Here is a 21,054-nt window from a genome sequence, read left to right as displayed (position 1 = left end):
GTTATTAACCCCTAAACCGCCGCTCCTAGACCCCGCCGGAACTATAATAAATGTATTAACCCCTAAACCGCCGCTCCCGGAGCCCACCGCCACCTACATTATACCTAGTAACCCCTATCCTGCCCCCCCCATACCGCCGCCACCTATAATACATTTTTTAACCCCTATCCTGCCGATCCCGGACCCTGCCGCAACTAAATAAATTGTTTAACCCCTAAACCGCCGCTCCCAGACCCCGCCGCCACCTATATTAAACTTATTAACCCCTAATCTGCCCCCCCTACACCGTCGCCACATATCATAAATTTATTAAACCCTATCCTGCCCCCCTACACCGTCACCACCTATAATAAATTTATTAACCCCTATCCTGCCCCCCCTACACCGTCGCCACTATTATAAAATTATTAACCCCTAAGTCTAACCCTAACCCTAACACCCCCCTAACTTAAATATTAATTAAATACATCTAAATAAATATTATTCTTATTAACTAAATTAATCCTATTTAAAACTAAATACTTACCTGTAAAATAAACTATTTTAGGATTTATTTTTATTTTACAGGCAAATTTCAATTTATTTTAACTAGGTACAATAGCTATTAAATAGTAATTAAGTTAAAATAAAGACAAATTTATCTGTAAAATAAATCCTAACCTAAGTTACAATTACACCTAACACTACACTATCATTAAATAAATTATTCCTATTTAAAACTAAATACTTACCTGTAAAATAAGCCCTAAGAAAGCTACAATGTAATTAATAATTACATTGTAGCTATTTTAGGATTTATATTTATTTTACAGGTAACTTTGTATTTATTTTAGCTAGTTAGAATAGTTATTAAATAGTTATTAACTATTTAATAACTACCTAGCTAAAAGAAATACAAAATTACCTGTAAAAGAAATCCTAACCTAAGTTACAATAAATCCTAACACTACACTATCATTAAATTAATTAAATAAATTAGCTACAAATAACTACAATTAAATAAACTAACTAAAGTACAAAAAATAAAAAAAACTGTTACAAAAAATAAAAAATAAAAAGTTACAAACATTTAAAAAATATTACAACAATTTTAAGCTACTTACACCTAATCTAAGCCCCTAATAAAATAACAAAGCCCCCCAAAATAAAAAAATTGCCCTACCCTATTCTAAATTACGAAAGTTAATAGCTCTATTACCTTACCAGCCCTTAAAAGGGCCTTTTGCGGGGCATGCCCCAAAGTATTCAGCTCTTTTGCCTGTAAAAAATAAATACAACCCCCAACATTAAAACCCCCACCCCCACACCCCTACTCTAACCCACACCCCCCTTAAATACACCTAACCCTACCCCCCAGAAGATCATCCTACCTTTAGCCGTCTTCAGCCAGCCAACCACCGATGGAACAGAAAAGGACATCTGCAGCGGCCGAAGTCATCATCCAAGGGGCGCTGAAGAAGTCTTCTATCCGATTGAAGTCATCATCCAGGCGGCTTCTTCAATCTTCATCCATCCGGAGCGGAGCGGAGCCATCTTCAGACGAGCGGACATGGAGACATCTTCTTCCACCGATGACTTCCCGACGAATGACGGTTCCTTTAAGTGACGTCATCCAAGATGGCGTCCCTCGAAATCCGATTGGCTGATAGGATTCTATCAGCCAATCGGAATTGAGGTAGGAAAAATCTGATTGGCTGATTGAATCAGCCAATCAGATTGAAGTTCAATCCGATTGGCTGATCCAATCAGCCAATCAGATTGAGCTCGCATTCTATTGGCTGTTCCGATCAGCCAATAGAATGCGAGCTCAAGCTGATCGGAACAGCCAATAGAATGCGAGCTCAAGCTGATCGGAACAGCCAATAGAATGCGAGCTCAATCTGATTGGCTGATTGGATCAGCCAATCGGATTGAACTTCAATCTGATTGGCTGATTCAATCAGCCAATCAGATTTTTCCTACCTCAATTCCGATTGGCTGATAGAATCCTATCAGCCAATCGGATTTCGAGGGACGCCATCTTGGATGACGTCACTTAAAGGAACCGTCATTCGTCGGGAAGTCATCGGTGGAAGAAGATGTCTCCATGTCCGCTCGTCTGAAGATGGCTCCGCTCCGCTCCGGATGGATGAAGATTGAAGAAGCCGCCTGGATGATGACTTCAATCGGATGGAAGACTTCTTCAGCGCCCCTTGGATGATGACTTCGGCCGCTGCAGATGTCCTTTTCTGTTCCATCGGTGGTTGGCTGGCTGAAGACGGCTAAAGGTAGGATGATCTTCTGGGGGGTAGGGTTAGGTTTATTTAAGGGGGGTTTGGGTTAGAGTAGGGGTGTGTGGGTGGGGGTTTTAATGTTGGGGGTTGTATTTATTTTTTACAGGCAAAAGAGCTGAATACTTTCGGGCATGCCCCGCAAAAGGCCCTTTTAAGGGCTGGTAAGGTAATAGAGCTATTAACTTTCGTAATGTAGAATAGGGTAGGGCATTTTTTTTATTTTGGGGGGCTTTGTTATTTTATTAGGGGCTTAGATTAGGTGTAAGTAGCTTAAAATTGTTGTAATATTTTTTAAATGTTTGTAACTTTTTATTTTTTATTTTTTGTAACAGTTTTTTTTATTTTTTGTACTTTAGTTAGTTTATTTAATTGTAGTTATTTGTAGCTAATTTATTTAATTAATTTAATGATAGTGTAGTGTTAGGATTTATTGTAACTTAGGTTAGGATTTCTTTTACAGGTAATTTTGTATTTCTTTTAGCTAGGTAGTTATTAAATAGTTAATAACTATTTAATAACTATTCTAACTAGCTAAAATAAATACAAAGTTACCTGTAAAATAAATATAAATCCTAAAATAGCTACAATGTAATTATTAATTACATTGTAGCTTTCTTAGGGCTTATTTTACAGGTAAGTATTTAGTTTTAAATAGGAATAATTTATTTAATGATAGTGTAGTGTTAGGTGTAATTGTAACTTAGGTTAGGATTTATTTTACAGGTAAATTTGTCTTTATTTTAACTAGGTAGCTATTAAATAGTTAATTACTATTTAATAGCTATTGTACCTAGTTAAAATAAATTGAAATTTGCCTGTAAAATAAAAATAAATCCTAAAATAGTTTATTTTACAGGTAAGTATTTAGTTTTAAATAGGATTAATTTAGTTAATAAGAATAATATTTATTTAGATGTATTTAATTAATATTAAAGTTAGGGGGGTGTTAGGGTTAGGGTTAGACTTAGGGGTTAATAATTTTATAATAGTGGCGACGGTGTAGGGGGGGCAGGATAGGGGTTAATAAATTTATTATAGGTGGTGACGGTGTAGGGGGGCAGGATAGGGGTTAATAAATTTATGATAGGTGGCGACGGTGTAGGGGGGGCAGATTAGGGGTTAATAAGTTTAATATAGGTGGCGGCGGGGTCTGGGAGCGGCGGTTTAGGGGTTAAACAATTTATTTAGTTGCGGCGGGGTCCGGGATCGGCAGGATAGGGGTTAAAAAATGTATTATAGGTGGCGGCGGTATGGGGGGGGCAGGATAGGGGTTACTAGGTATAATGTAGGTGGCGGTGGGCTCCGGGAGCGGCGGTTTAGGGGTTAATACATTTATTATAGTTGCGGTGGGGTCTAGGAGCGGCGGTTTAGGGGTTAATAACTTTATTTAGTTGTTGGGGGCTCCGGGGGCGCCGGTATAGGGGGTAGAACAGTGTACTTTAGTGTGGGTGCTTAGTGACAGCTTATCAATAAAGCTGTAGAAAAGCCGAAGAGCAGCGAGATCAGATGAGTGATAACTATCACAGTTCGCTGCTCATCGCCCCGTACTTGGTGCGCAGCTTTTTGACAGCTTTTTTGATAACTTTGGCGAGATTTTTCAGGTCCGCGGCGGCGATGGTAGGCGAGCTTAGGCGGGCGTATTGGGCCGGCGAAGGCAGGAAAGTAGACACGTTGATAACTAGGCCTCTATGTGCTGATTGTGAGAAGAGTATATAGACTTTCTGTTTTAACCCTTTGTATATTAAACCTGTATTGCAACGTGCACCTTTATATATTTTTCTGTATCTTGTTAATACACGGTGACCATTTTGGTCATAATTTTCATTTTTATAGTTTTGTCTAAACATTTGAATTCACTTTACTTGAGAGCCTGGTAATAACTAGATTTAACAGTAAGGGTTAATCAGTTCTGTATTTCTTTCATGTAATTAGCAAGAGTCCATGAGCTAGTGACGTATGGGATATACATTCCTACCAGGAGGGGCAAAGTTTCCCAAACCTCAAAATGCCTACAAATACACCCCTCACCACACCCACAAATCAGTTTTTACAAACTTTGCCTCCTATGGAGGTGGTGAAGTAAGTTTGTGCTAGATTCTACATTGATATGCACTCCGCAGCAGGTTGGAGCCCGGTTTTCCTCTCAGCGTGCAGTGAATGTCAGAGGGATGTGAGGAGAGTATTGCCTATTTGAATTCAATGATCTCCTTCTACGAGGTCTATTTCATAGGTTCTCTGTTATCGGTCGTAGAGATTCAGCTCTTACCTCCCTTTTCAGATCGACGATATACTCTTATATATATACCATTACCTCTGCTGATTTTCGTTTCAGTACTGGTTTGGCTTTCTACAACATGTAGATGAGTGTCCTGGGGTAAGTAAGTCTTATTTTCTGTGACACTCTAAGCTATGGTTGGGCACTTTTTTATAAAGTTCTAAATATATGTATTCAAACATTTATTTGCCTTGACTCAGGATGTTCAACATTCCTTATTTTCAGACAGTCAGTTTCATATTTGGGATAATGCATTTGAATCAATCATTTTTTTTTTCTTACCTTAAAATTTGACTTTTCCCTGTGGGCTGTTAGGCTCGCGGGGGCTGAAAATGCTTCATTTTATTGCGTCATTCTTGGCGCAGACTTTTTTGGCGCAAATTTTTTTTTCTGTTTCCGGCGTCATACGTGTCGCCGGAAGTTGCGTCATTTTTGACGTTCTTTTGCGCCAAAAGTGTCGGCGTTCCGGATGTGGCGTCATTTTTGGCGCCAAAAGCATTTAGGCGCCAAATAATGTGGGCATCTTATTTGGCGTTAAAAAAATATGGGCGTCACTTTTGTCTCCACATTATTTAAGTCTCATTATTTATTGCTTCTGGTTGCTAGAAGCTTGTTCACTGGCATTTTTTCCCATTCCTGAAACTGTCAATTAAGGAATTTGATTAATTTTGCTTTATATGTTGTTTTTCTATTACATATTGCAAGATGTCCCACGTTGCAACGGAGTCAGAAGATACTTCTGGAAAATCGCTGCCTGGTGCTGGAGCTACCAAAGCTAAGTGTATCTGCTGTAAACTTTTGGTAGCTGTTCCTCCAGCTGTTGTTTGTATTGAATGTCATGACAAACTTGTTAATGCAGATAATATTTCCTTTAGTAAAGTTCCATTACCTGTTGCTGTTCCGTCAACATCTAATACTCAGAGTGTTCCTGATAACATAAGAGATTTTGTTTCTAAATCCATTAAGAAGGCTATGTCTGTTATTCCTCCTTCTAGTAAACATAAAAAGTCTTTTAAAATTTCTCATTGTTCAGATGAATTTTTAAATGAACATCATCATTCTGATTCTGATAGTGGTTCTTCTGGTTCAGAGGATTCTGTCTCAGAGGTTGATGCTGATAAATCTTCATATTTATTTAAAATGGAATTTATTCGTTCTTTACTTAAAGAAGTCCTAATTGCATTCGAAATTGAGGATTCTGGTCCTCTTGATACTAAATCTAAACGTTTAGATAAGGTTTTTAAATCTCCTGTAGTTATTCCAGAAGTTTTTCCTGTTCCTGGTGCTATTTCTGAAGTAATTTCCAGGGAATGGAATAATTTGGGTAATTCATTTACTCCTTCTAAACGTTTTAAGCAATTATATCCTGTGCCATCTGACAGATTAGAGTTTTGGGACAAAATCCCTAAGGTTGATGGGGCTGTCTCTACTCTTGCTAAGCGTACTACTATTCCTACGGCAGATGGTACTTCCTTTAAGGATCCTTTAGATAGGAAAATTGAATCCTTTCTAAGAAAAGCTTATTTGTGTTCAGGTAATCTTCTTAGACCTGCTATATCTTTAGCGGATGTTGCTGCAGCTTCAACTTTTTGGTTGGAAGCTTTAGCGCAACAAGTAACAGATCATAATTCTCATAGCATTATTATTCTGCTTCAACATGCTAATAATTTTATTTGTGATGCCATCTTTGATATCATTAGAGTTGATGTCAGGTATATGTCTCTAGCTATTTTAGCTAGAAGAGCTTTATGGCTTAAAACTTGGAATGCTGATATGTCTTCTAAGTCTACTCTGCTTTCCCTTTCTTTCCAGGGTAATAAATTATTTGGTTCTCAGTTGGATTCTATTATTTCAACTGTTACTGGAGGGAAAGGAACTTTTTTACCTCAGGATAAAAAGTCTAAAGGTAAATTCAGGTCTAATAATCGTTTTCATTCCTTTCGTCACAACAAGGAACAAAAGCCTGATCCTTCATCCTCAGGAGCGGTATCAGTTTGGAAACCATCTCCAGTCTGGAATAAATCCAAGCCTTTTAGAAAATCAAAGCCAGCTCCTAAGTCCACATGAAGGTGCGGCCCTCATTCCAGCTCAGCTGGTAGGGGGCAGATTACGTTTCTTCAAAGAAATTTGGATCAATTCCGTTCACAATCTTTGGATTCAGAACATTGTTTCAGAAGGGTACAGAATTGGTTTCAAGATAAGACCTCCTGCAAAGAGATTTTTTCTTTCCCGTGTCCCAGTAAATCCAGCGAAGGCTCAAGCATTTCTGAAATGTGTTTCAGATCTAGAGTTGGCTGGAGTAATTATGCCAGTTCCAGTTCTGGAACAGGGGCTGGGGTTTTATTCAAATCTCTTCATTGTACCAAAGAAGGAGAATTCCTTCAGACCAGTTCTGAATCTAAAAATATTGAATCGTTATGTAAGGATACCAACATTCAAAATGGTAACTGTAAGGACTATCCTGCCTTTTGTTCAGCAAGGGCATTATATGTCTACAATAGATTTACAGGATGCATATCTGCATATTCCGATTCATCCAGATCACTATCAGTTTCTGAGATTCTCTTTCCTAGACAAGCATTACCAGTTTGTGGCTCTGCCGTTTGGTCTAGCAACAGCTCCAAGAGTTCTCGGTGCCCTTCTGTCTGTAATCAGAGAACAGGGTATTGTGGTATTTCCTTATTTGGACGATATCTTGGTACTTGCTCAGTCTTCACATTTAGCAGAATCTCATACGAATCGACTTGTGTTGTTTCTTCAAGATCATGGTTGGAGGATCAATTTACTAAAGAGTTCATTGATTCCTCAGACAAGGGTAACCTTTTTGGGTTTCCAGATAGATTCAGTGTCCATGACTCTATCTTTGACAGACAAGAGACGTCTAAAATTGATATCAGCTTGTCGAAACCTTCAGTCACAATCATTCCCTTCGGTAGCCTTATGCATGGAAATTCTAGGTCTTATGACTGCTGCATCGGACGCGATCCCCTTTGCTCGTTTTCACATGCAACCTCTTCAGCTCTGTATGCTGAACCAATGGTGCAGGGATTACACAAAGATATCTCAATTAATATCTTTAAAACCGATTGTACGACACTCTCTGACGTGGTGGACAGATCACCATTGTTTAGTTCAGGGGGCTTCTTTTGTTCTTCCGACCTGGACTGTAATTTCAACAGATGCAAGTCTTACAGGTTGGGGAGCTGTGTGGGGGTCTCTGACGGCACAAGGGGTTTGGGAATCTCAGGAGGTGAGATTACCGATCAATATTTTGGAACTCCGTGCAATTTTCAGAGCTCTTCAGTCTTGGCCTCTTCTAAAGAGAGAATCGTTCATTTGTTTTCAGACAGACAATGTCACATCTGTGGCATACATCAATCATCAAGGAGGGACTCACAGTCCTCTAGCTATGAAAGAAGTATCTCGAATTCTGGTTTGGGCGGAATCCAGCTCCTGTCTAGTTTCTGCGGTTCATATCCCAGGTATAGACAATTGGGAAGCGGATTATCTCAGTCGCCAAACGTTGCATCCGGGCGAATGGTCTCTTCACCCAGAGGTATTTCTTCAGATTGTTCAAATGTGGGGACTTCCAGAAATAGATCTGATGGCCTCTCATCTAAACAAGAAACTTCCCAGGTATCTGTCCAGATCCAGGGATCCTCAAGCGGAAGCAGTGGATGCATTGTCACTTCCTTGGAAGTATCATCCTGCCTATATCTTTCCGCCTCTAGTTCTTCTTCCAAGAGTGATCTCCAAGATTCTGAAGGAATGTTCGTTTGTTCTGCTGGTAGCTCCAGCATGGCCTCACAGGTTTTGGTATGCGGATCTTGTCCGGATGGCTTCTTGCCAACCGTGGACTCTTCCGTTAAGACCAGACCTTCTGTCGCAAGGTCCTTTTTTCCATCAGGATCTCAAATCCTTAAATTTAAAGGTATGGAGATTGAACGCTTGATTCTTAGTCAAAGAGGTTTCTCTGACTCTGTGATTAATACTATGTTACAGGCTCGTAAATCTGTATCTAGAGAGATATATTATAGAGTCTGGAAGACTTATATTTCTTGGTGTCTTTCTCATCATTTTTCCTGGCATTCTTTTAGAATTCCGAGAATTTTACAGTTTCTTCAGGATGGTTTGGATAAAGGTTTGTCTGCAAGTTCCTTGAAAGGACAAATCTCTGCTCTTTCTGTTCTTTTTCACAGAAAGATTACTAATCTTCCTGATATTCATTGTTTTGTACAAGCTTTGGTTCGTATAAAACCTGTCATTAAGTCAATTTCTCCTCCTTGGAGTTTGAATTTGGTTCTGGGGGCTCTTCAAGCTCCTCCGTTTGAACCTATGCATTCATTGGACATTAAATTACTTTCTTGGAAAGTTTTGTTCCTTTTGGCCATCTCTTCTGCCAGAAGAGTTTCTGAATTATCTGCTCTTTCTTGTGAGTCTCCTTTTCTGATTTTTCACCAGGATAAGGCGGTGTTGCGAACTTCTTTTGAATTTTTACCTAAGGTTGTGAATTCCAACAACATTAGTAGATAAATTGTGGTTCCTTCATTATGTCCTAATCCTAAGAATTCTAAGGAGAAATCATTGCATTCTTTGGATGTAGTTAGAGCTTTGAAATATTATGTTGAAGCTACTAAGACTTTCCGAAAGACTTCTAGTCTATTTGTTATCTTTTCCGGTTCTAGGAAAGGTCAGAAGGCCTCTGCCATTTCTTTGGCATCTTGGTTGAAATCTTTAATTCATCATGCTTATGTCGAGTCGGGTAAAACTCCGCCTCAAAGGATTACAGCTCATTCTACTAGGTCAGTTTCTACTTCCTGGGCGTTTAGGAATGAAGCTTCGGTTGATCAGATTTGCAAAGCAGCAACTTGGTCTTCTTTGCATACTTTTACTAAATTCTACCATTTTGATGTGTTTTCTTCTTCTGAAGCTGTTTTTGATAGAAAAGTACTTCAGGCAGCTGTTTCAGTTTGAATCTTCTGCTTATATTTTCAGTTTTTTTCATTATAAAATTTAATCTTTATTTTGGGTGTGGATTATTTTTCAGCGGAATTGGCTGTCTTTATTTTATCCCTCCCTCTCTAGTGACTCTTGCGTGGAAAGATCCACATCTTGGGTAGTCATTATCCCATACGTCACTAGCTCATGGACTCTTGCTAATTACATGAAAGAAAACATAATTTATGTAAGAACTTACCTGAGAAATTCATTTCTTTCATATTAGCAAGAGTCCATGAGGCCCACCCTTTTTGTGGTGGTTATGATTTTTTTGTATAAAGCACAATTATTCCTTATTTTTTATGCTTTCGCACTTTTTTCTTATCACCCCACTTCTTGGCTATTCGTTAAACTGATTTGTGGGTGTGGTGAGGGGTGTATTTGTAGGCATTTTGAGGTTTGGGAAACTTTGCCCCTCCTGGTAGGAATGTATATCCCATACGTCACTAGCTCATGGACTCTTGCTAATATGAAAGAAATGAATTTATCAGGTAAGTTCTTACATAAATTATGTTTTTCATGCACACATATAGATCACTCCTTGATGGTGGAGCATTTGGACTTATAGATGCAGATAGTGGTGATAAAAGGGATTTCTGTACTTTCTAGAGCTAGAATAGTGTTTTGTTAACCCTTTCATTCACACATCTGTCACATAGATATTGATATTGACGGCAGATAAGAGCCATAGGCCCAGCAAGTCTGCCCGATATTACCTAACAGTATAAACATATCTAGTTGGTAGGATAGCCTTATCCTTGTCCCAGGCATTAGTTATTATGTAGGATAGCTTTATGCTTGTCCCAGGCATTAGTTATTATGTAGGATAGCTGTATGCTTGTCCCATGCATTAGTTATTATGTAGGATAGCCTTATGCTTGTCCCAGGCATTAGTTATTATGTAGGATAGCCTTATGCTTGTCCCAGGCATTAGTTATTATGTAGGATAGCCTTATGCTTGTCCCAGGCATTAGTTATTATGTAGGATAGCCTTATGCTTGTCCCAGGCATTAGTTATTATGTAGGATAGCCTTATGCTTGTCCCAGGCATTAGTTATTATGTAGGATAGCCTTATGCTTGTCCCAGGCATTAGTTATTATGTAGGGATAGCCTTATGCTTGTCCCAGGCATTAGTTATTATGTAGGATAGCCTTATGCTTGTCCCAGGCATTAGTTATTATGTAGGATAGCCTTATGCTTGTCCCATGCATTAGTTATTATGTAGGATAGCCTTATGCTTGTCCCAGGCATTAGTTATCATGTAGGATAGCCTTATGCTTGTCCCAGGCATTAGTTATTATGTAGGATAGCCTTATGCTTGTCTCAGGCATTAGTTATTATGTAGGATAGCCTTATGCTTGTCCCAGGCATTAGTTATTATGTAGGATAGCCTTATGCTTGTCCCAGGCATTAGTTATTATGTAGGATAGCCTTATGCTTGTCCCAGTCATTATTATGTAGGATAGCCTTATGCTTGTCCCAGGCATTAGTTATTATGTAGGATAGCCGTATGCTTGTCCCAGGCATTAGTTATTATGTAGGATAGCCTTATGCTTGTCCCAGGCATTAGTTATTATGTAGGATAGCCGTATGCTTGTCCCAGGCATTAGTTATTATGTAGGATAGCCTTATGCTTGTCCCAGGCATTAGTTATTATGTAGGATAGCCTTATGCTTGTCCCAGGCATTAGTTATTATGTAGGATAGCCTTATGCTTGTCCCAGTCATTATTATGTAGGATAGCTTTATGCTTGACCCAGGCATTAGTTATTATGAAGGATAGCCGTATGCTTGTCCCAGGCATTAGTTATTATGTAGGATAGCCTTATGCTTGACCCAGGCATTAGTTATTATGTAGGATAGCCTTATGCTTGTCCCAGTCATTATTATGTAGGATAGCCTTATGCTTGTCCCAGGCATTATTTATTATGTAGGATAGCCTTATGCTTGTCCCAGGCATTAGTTATTATGTAGGATAGCCTTATGCTTGTCCCAGGCATTAGTTATTATGTAGGATAGCCTTATGCTTGTCCCAGGCATTAGTTATTATGTAGGATAGCCTTATGCTTGTCTTAGGCATTAGTTATTATGTAGGATAGCCTTATGCTTGTCCCAGGCATTAGTTATTATGTAGGATAGCCTTATGCTTGTCCCAGGCATTAGTTATTATGTAGGATAGCCTTATGCTTGTCCCAGGCATTAGTTATTATGTAGGATAGCCGTATGCTTGTCCCAGGCATTAGTTATTATGTAGGATAGCCTTATGCTTGTCCCAGGCATTAGTTATTATGTAGGATAGCCTTATGCTTGTCCCAGGCATTAGTTATTATGTAGGATAGCCTTATGCTTGTCCCAGGCATTATTATTATGTAGGATAGCCTTATGCTTGTCCCAGGCATTAGTTATTATGTAGGATAGCCTTATGCTTGTCCCAGGCATTAGTTATTATGTAGGATAGCCTTATGCTTGTCCCAGGCATTAGTTATTATGTAGGTATAGCCGTATGCTTGTCCCAGGCATTAGTTATTATGTAGGATAGCCTTATGCTTGTCCCAGACATTAGTTATTATGTAGGATAGCCTTGTGCTTGTCCCAGGCATTAGTTATTATGTAGGGATAGCCGTATGCTGGTCCCAGGCATTAGTTATTATGTAGGATAGCCTTATGCTTGTCCCAGACATTAGTTATTATGTAGGATAGCCTTATGCTTGTCCCAGGCATTAGTTATTATGTAGGATAGCCTTATGCTTGTCCCAGGCATTAGTTATTATGTAGGATAGCCTTATGCTTGTCCCAGGCATTAGTTATTATGTAGGATAGCCTTATGCTTGTCCCAGGCATTAGTTATTATGTAGGGAGAGCCGTATGCTTGTCCCAGGCATTAGTTATTATGTAGGATAGCCTTATGCTTGTCCCAGGCATTAGTTATTATGTAGGATAGCCGTATGCTTGTCCCAGGCATTAGTTATTATGTAGGATAGCCTTATGCTTGTCCCAGGCATTAGTTATTATGTAGGATAGCCTTATGCTTGTCCCAGGCATTAGTTATTATGTAGGATAGCCTTATGCTTGTCCAAGGCATTAGTTATTATGTAGGATAGCCTTATGCTTGTCCCAGGCATTAGTTATTATGTAGGATAGCCTTATGCTTGTCCCAGGCATTAGTTATTATGTAGGATAGCCTTATGCTTGTCCCACGCATTAGTTATTATGTAGTATAGCCTTATGCTTGTCCCAGGCATTAGTTATTATGTAGGATAGCTGTTTGCTTGTCCCATGCATTAGTTATTATGTAGGATAGCCTTATGCTTGTCCCAGGCATTAGTTATTATGTAGGATAGCCTTATGCTTGTCCCAGGCATTAGTTATTATGTAGGATAGCCTTATGCTTGTCCCAGGCATTAGTTATTATGTAGGATAGCCTTATGCTTGTCCCAGGCATTAGTTATTATGTAGGATAGCCTTATGCTTGTCCCAGGCATTAGTTATTATGTAGGATAGCCTTATGCTTGTCCCAGGCATTAGTTATTATGTAGGATAGCCTTATGCTTGTCCCAGGCATTAGTTATTATGTAGGATAGCCTTATGCTTGTCCCATGCATTAGTTATTATGTAGGATAGCCTTATGCTTGTCCCAGGCATTAGTTATCATGTAGGATAGCCTTATGCTTGTCCCAGGCATTAGTTATTATGTAGGATAGCCTTATGCTTGTCTCAGGCATTAGTTATTATGTAGGATAGCCTTATGCTTGTCCCAGTCATTATTATGTAGGATAGCCTTATGCTTGTCCCAGGCATTAGTTATTATGTAGGATAGCCTTATGCTTGTCCCAGTCATTATTATGTAGGATAGCCTTATGCTTGTCCCAGGCATTAGTTATTATGTAGGATAGCCGTATGCTTGTCCCAGGCATTAGTTATTATGTAGGATAGCCTTATGCTTGTCCCAGGCATTAGTTATTATGTAGGATAGCCGTATGCTTGTCCCAGGCATTAGTTATTATGTAGGATAGCCTTATGCTTGTCCCAGGCATTAGTTATTATGTAGGATAGCCTTATGCTTGTCCCAGGCATTAGTTATTATGTAGGATAGCCTTATGCTTGTCCCAGTCATTATTATGTAGGATAGCTTTATGCTTGACCCAGGCATTAGTTATTATGTAGGATAGCCGTATGCTTGTCCCAGGCATTAGTTATTATGTAGGATAGCCTTATGCTTGACCCAGGCATTAGTTATTATGTAGGATAGCCTTATGCTTGTCCCAGTCATTATTATGTAGGATAGCCTTATGCTTGTCCCAGGCATTATTTATTATGTAGGATAGCCTTATGCTTGTCCCAGGCATTAGTTATTATGTAGGATAGCCTTATGCTTGTCCCAGGCATTAGTTATTATGTAGGATAGCCTTATGCTTGTCCCAGGCATTAGTTATTATGTAGGATAGCCTTATGCTTGTCTTAGGCATTAGTTATTATGTAGGATAGCCTTATGCTTGTCCCAGGCATTAGTTATTATGTAGGATAGCCTTATGCTTGTCCCAGGCATTAGTTATTATGTAGGATAGCCTTATGCTTGTCCCAGGCATTAGTTATTATGTAGGATAGCCGTATGCTTGTCCCAGGCATTAGTTATTATGTAGGATAGCCTTATGCTTGTCCCAGGCATTAGTTATTATGTAGGATAGCCTTATGCTTGTCCCAGGCATTAGTTATTATGTAGGATAGCCTTATGCTTGTCCCAGGCATTATTATTATGTATGATAGCCTTATGCTTGTCCCAGGCATTAGTTATTATGTAGGATAGCCTTATGCTTGTCCCAGGCATTAGTTATTATGTAGGATAGCCTTATGCTTGTCCCAGGCATTAGTTATTATGTAGGTATAGCCGTATGCTTGTCCCAGGCATTAGTTATTATGTAGGATAGCCTTATGCTTGTCCCAGACATTAGTTATTATGTAGGATAGCCTTGTGCTTGTCCCAGGCATTAGTTATTATGTAGGGATAGCCGTATGCTTGTCCCAGGCATTAGTTATTATGTAGGATAGCCTTATGCTTGTCCCAGACATTAGTTATTATGTAGGATAGCCTTATGCTTGTCCCAGGCATTAGTTATTATGTAGGATAGCCTTATGCTTGTCCCAGGCATTAGTTATTATGTAGGATAGCCTTATGCTTGTCCCAGGCATTAGTTATTATGTAGGATAGCCTTATGCTTGTCCCAGGCATTAGTTATTATGTAGGGAGAGCCGTATGCTTGTCCCAGGCATTAGTTATTATGTAGGATAGCCTTATGCTTGTCCCAGGCATTAGTTATTATGTAGGATAGCCGTATGCTTGTCCCAGGCATTAGTTATTATGTAGGATAGCCTTATGCTTGTCCCAGGCATTAGTTATTATGTAGGATAGCCTTATGCTTGTCCCAGGCATTAGTTATTATGTAGGATAGCTTTATGCTTGTCCCAGTCATTAGTTATTATGTAGGATAGCCTTATGCTTGTCCCAGGCATTAGTTATTATGTAGGATAGCCTTATGCTTGTCCCAGGCATTAGTTATTATGTAGGGATAGCCTTATGCTTGTCCCAGGTATTAGTTATTATGTAGGGATAGCCTTATGCTTGTCCCAGGCATTGGTTATTATGTAGGATAGCCTTATGCTTGTCCCAGGCATTAGTTATTATGTAGGATAGCCGTATGCTTGTCCCAGGCATTAGTTATTATGTAGGATAGCCTTATGCTTGTCCCAGGCATTAGTTATTATGTAGGATAGCCTTATGCTTGTCCCAGGCATTAGTTATTATGTAGGATAGCCGTATGCTTGTCCCAGGCATTTTTAAAGTCCCTCACAGTGTTTGTCATTACTACCTCTTGAGGAAGATTATTCCATAAATCAATCACTCTCTCTGTAAAGAAGCTTCCTCAAATTACTCCTGAATCTACTACCCTTTAGCTTGAGCTCATGACCTCTTGTTCTTGAATTTTCCATTTTCTGTAAAATACCCACAGCCTCAGTTTTACTAAGCCCTTTAACGTACTTGAAAGTTGCTATCATATCACCTCTTTCCCTTGTCTCCTTTAAGTTATACATATTTAGGTCATTGAGCCTATCCTGGTAAGTTTTATTTTTTAGACCAGTCACATACCACACCCACTGATGGGTTCCATAGCTCCGCCCACACAACCAAATGCAAACTGCACACAATATGCTCAGAATATTAACTGCTCTAGTATTCAGTCTGTAAGCGGCTGGCGAAGCCAGAACACCAGATTACATATTTTCTCATTCTGTTGCTCTAATATACAGTGCAGGATACTGCTGTACTGCAATATGCAGACATGTACAGTATACATAAAACCAACAGAAACCTTGTGTCCCATCCTACAGCCACAGACATCTGTGCCAAGTCACACGTCAGGGCATCCTGGGCCCCGGGGCACTGTGTTATAGGCAGCAGTGAGTGCTGTCAGGGCTATTTAACTTGTAAACTTCCCTGCTTAGTGAAATACCAGATACACTGGGGGTAGTTTGTACAGGACACAATACGTAACCCGCCGTTGCTCCCTGTCAATATCCCAGCATCTCCTAAATTGCACAGCCGGCACGCCCTGTATGAGAAAGTAATTGTTCTTTCAGAGGAATCCTGACAGAGTAATTGCTAACAACCGCAATAATGCCAGATGTTATTACCGAAAAACCTATTCCAGATTAACTCTTTATCCCCAGGGCACTTCTCTTGGTGGGAGGTTAAGGAAGCTGTGTTTATAAATTGCCCCCCACCCACAACCCAACTAAGATCTAGTTTCCATTGAGTTGGTAAAGTTTGGAAACTGTTGGTAGCATAACAACTCTCCTTAGACTTTAATGAGAACGGAGAGTCAAATAGGCTAGGAGAGACTTAAGGGCCTGCAGGGAGAGGGAAGTTAAGGAGGGAAGCTGCTAGGTCTGCAACAATGTTGCTGTTTGGGGGGAGTGTCACTTCTATCTTTTAAGAAGGCTCTGCACCAGGCTTGGGGCCTCTTCTTCCTCTGGGACAGCTGCGAGTCTTTTCCACACCATCCATTTCTTGTCGTTTTGATCGTCATGGACCGTGTTCAATGCTCCTCTGTTCCTGCAAAGCGCTCCAGGAAGGATCCGGTGCTTTGCCAACCTGCAGTTGATGAGTATCACTGAATTCACTTCTCAGGAAATTCAAACTATTACAACTCCTATTAGAGCTAACCCATTGCCCACACCAGCACCCATTATTATTATAGGTCCCTCAGGGCAGCTTATCCATAGAGCTCAGGTACTTCAGGCTGACATCCAGCCCCTTATCCCCCCTCCTTCCCCCCAAGGGCCTTTGTCACCCCCAGTACAAGGCAGTCCCCACCCTTTAACATTCCCGGTATGGCTCAGGCCCAACCATTTCAGGAGGGGGCAATCCAGCCTTCTGCTGACACTTTTCAGGCCTCCAGCCACATGGCTACCTCAGTAGGCCAGGCACAGTCCACTAGAGGGCAACCCCCCTTTCCTTTACCTGCTCCCCCGGTGGGCCTAGATATTGGGGCCTTGCTGCATTCTCAGTCCCTGGCAGCATTACAGGGCCTACCGCCGCTTGTGCCGTATCCTCCCTCCTCCAGACCCTTGCCTCCATTGTCGGCCAATCTACTTCCCCGGAGGGGGTGGGGGCTGTGGCCGCTCCTGGAGGACTTTTCCCTGGTGGTCCGGTGGAATCCCTTTCCTGCATGACCTTCGGTAGTCCTCCGGTGATGTTGCCACTTGGCCCCGCCCCTTCTGGTGACGTCATTGCGGCGCACGTTAGTCACGTGCAAGCCGCACCGGAAATCAGGCCGCATCCTCCAGTCGAGTCTCCGGTTCCCCCAGCTGCAGTTAGGCAGACATCCCTCCAAGGGCCCACAGGTGAGTCCGGGTCCTTGGTGGTTGGGGATCGGGGGCGGGTCCTCAAGCACAACGCAGGCAGGCTAGTGCCGTTACCAGGCAGACACGTGTGGGCACTCGATCCACCTCACAGGCCTCTGTTCACAGGGTAAATGTAGTTAGCACTCCTGCGCAACACATGGTCCCTGGGGGCAATACTGAAGGCCTTAATGCGCTCGCAATGGGGGCAATTCCTGGTGTAATTAATGAAGGCCTCAATGTGCATGCTAGTGGGGCAATTCTTGGTGTTAATAATGAAGGCCACGATGAGGGCCACAATGCGCTAGCGCCAAGGTCAATTATTAATGCCCACTCAGTAGGCCTCAATGCGCTGGCAATGCGGTCAAATAATAATCATAACCCTAGGCCCAGCGATGGTGGGCACTTCTTTTGAGGGTCACATCCACAATAGGGCCCAATTGTGCAATGACACACAGTTTATTAGCGCCAGAACCCCAGTTAGGGGGGCTTATTCTACTGATGGGACCATTCCTATACAGGGCCCTGCATCTCTTGTGGGGCCATTGACTTTTCACACTGCTATCACTGAATGTTCCTTTTCCTCCATTTCCCGCTCAGTTGGGAACCCTTCTGCTTCCTTCACCACATGGAGGCATGCTTATGGGGGGGGCCACTCAGACCACTAGGGAGGTTCACAACATAGGGAGTAGCGTAGGAGCCTCCATCCCCAACAACCAAGGTACTCCGGACATGTTATCTCTTTTACAGGACTTGATTTCTGGATTATCCCGCACTACCACCACTACCATGGCTGAGGCCCATACCCGCACCATCCACTGGGGCAGCCCCAACAGAAGATAACGAGGATGCTCGCCCTTCTACTTCTGGTACAGCCCAGGCAATTGCAGGCCCTGTGACAGCTGTGCAACAAGAGGCGCCTTCTACTGGACCAGGTGAGCCCCAAATTTTCACACACCCTCGCACATTAGCTGATGATACATCTTCAGAGAGTGGGGCAGACAGCGATTCATCAGTCATTTTAGACAGAGGGTAGAGGCAGCTGTTTAAGAGGTTTAAAAGCCTTATAACTGCTCAAAGTAAAATAACAAACCCAACCCCTTTTCCAAGTGTGCCAGCCCCCGAGGTAGCCGCCAGAATGGTTGTACCTCTTACTAGGGATGTTGGGTCAGTCAGCAACTCAGTCAATGTGAGTCGTAGAGTAGCAGAGCAGGGAGATACCTTACCAGGCCTCATCCACTCCCTACATTCCCATCTTAAACCAAAGACGGTTAGAAAGATCTAGGAAGGACGTTATGTTAATGTCTTTGAGTTGTCGGTGGAAGTACACCGACAAAAAGAACACAGTTTGGACGGAACGGACCCTAAACAAGTGAAGTGCCCAGACACTTTTGACGATTGGCTGAGATGCTTCAGAGCTCTATTCACCTGCTATATCAAAAAACACCCCTCTCAGGCTATAAATATCCTGAAGTATACGGACACTATACACTGGATACAGAAGCATTACCGCGACGGTGCTTGGTGTGATTATGATGCCGAATTCCGTAGAAAGATGGCGGGTAACCCAGTGTTAACATTTGGTTGCACGGAGACACACCCGTGGAATAGACTAGGTAGGGAAAGGACCCCTTCACCGCCCCCTTCGGTCAGGAGAAATCCAGCCCGCTCCTTTCCTCGCACTAGTAAAAGGGGAAGAGAGTGCTGGAAATTTCAAAACAAACAATGCGACAAAGGGAACTCCTGTTCCTTTCGGCATGTTTGCAGACACTGCGGTGGACAACACACAGGGTCTGACTGTACAAGAGGTAGAGAGCAAACTTGCCTGTGGGCAAGGGCTCCCACCCCACTGAAAGTGGACGCCCTTAAGCCTTTGTTACTTCTTTATCCAGACAGGATAAATGCGAATCTGTTGATGGCCGGCCTCACCGCTGGTTTTCTTATCCCAGTTACCAACTCAGTAAGCGGGTCTAGCTCCCATTAAAAATTAAAATCGGCTTACCAGTTTCCCAAGGTAGTACAGTCTAAATTAGACAAGGAGATTTTCCTGGGTAGGATCCTCAGCCCGTTTGAAAATCCACCTTTTCACAATTTAGTTGTGTCACCTTTAGGACTGGTCCCTAAGAAAGAACCTGGCAAGTTTTGTCTGATACAGCACCTATCTTACCCCAGAGGATACTCTGTCAATGATGCAATAGACCCAGCCTTAAGTTCAGTGCATTATCAATCTTTTGATGAAGTGCTGAACTTGGTTAGGGCTGCTGGTAAGGGTGCACTCATGGCGAAACTTGACATTGAGTCTGCTTTTCGGCTACTACCTTTACACCCGTCAGCCTTCCATTTGATGGGGTTCAAATTTCAGGGTTCTTTCTATATTGACCGCTGTCTCCCTATGGGATGTGCATTGTCCTGCTCACTCTTTGAGACATTTAGCTTGTTTCTTCACTGGGCAGTGATGGCAGCGGTGGGTTATGATGCCATGGCTCGTTACCTTGATGATTTTCTAATTGTCGGGTCCCCCGCTTCCAATCAATGCAGAATCATTATGGAAGCTATGCGTCTCTTAATAAAAAAAATTGGTGTACCCCTAGCCGAGGATAAAACCCAGGGACCATGCTCTTGCCTTACATTTTTAGGGATTGAGATTGATTCCACTTTAATGTTGTGTCATCTCCATGTGGACAAAGTTTCAAAGTTGTTACATGCAGTGCAATTGGCTTCGTTATCAAAGAAAATGACTTTGAAACAATTGCAATCCCTGCTTGGGCTTTTGAATTTTGCCTGCAGGGTGATTCCCTTAAGTAGGATTTTCAATAGGCGGTTACAAGCCCCATTAAAAGGTGCTCAGAAACGACATCGGCCAGTAGTCCTGTCAAGGGACATGGTAAAAGACCTCTTACTGGGGGAATCCTTTCTCCTTGAATTTTATGGAATTTGTCTGTGGAGATCTGATCCTGTCCCTAGTCAGTCCCTACATCTCTTCACAGATGCATCTGGGTCCCAGGGTTATGGTGCATACTTTCAGGGGCAGTGGGTGGCTGGTCCTTGGCCCACAAAGTGGGCTTCGGATAGCCTCACGCGAAACCTTACCTTGTTGGAAATTTTATAGCCTTGTCACTAGAACTTTGGGGCCACACTTTACAAAATAGTGCATTTATATTTTGGTGTGACAATTTGAGTTTGGTGCACGCAATTAATAACCTATCTGCATCATCCCCCTTAGTTATTCGATATCTAAGGCTGATAGTGCTGTGTTGCCTTAAGTTTAACATAAATTTCCTTGCGCAACACGTCCCAGGAGTTAATAACTCCATAGCTGATGCCCTTTCTCACTTTAATTAGCCACTCTTTAGAAAGCTAGCCCCGCATGCCGCTGCGGAAGGACTTATTTGTCAGGATTTCCTTTGGCAGCTGGCGGATCCTGGACCTCCCTTCTTCCGGTAATTAAACTTTCCCTCGCCCCGCACACATGGAACACCTATAGCAAGCATTGGAAGGAATGGGAATCTTTTTGCCAAGATTCAGGTCAGTCGGTGGCTTAGGCGTCTCACATCACGCTGATGGAGTGGCTGTCTTGCCTGAGGGCCTGTGACATTCGTAAAGGTGCAGTAC

Source organism: Bombina bombina, chromosome 7 (assembly GCF_027579735.1).
Source record: "Bombina bombina isolate aBomBom1 chromosome 7, aBomBom1.pri, whole genome shotgun sequence".
Classification (NCBI taxonomy): Eukaryota; Metazoa; Chordata; class Amphibia; order Anura; family Bombinatoridae; genus Bombina; species Bombina bombina.
The sequence above is the reverse complement of the archived record's forward strand: the minus strand, read 5'-3'. Positions refer to the sequence as shown.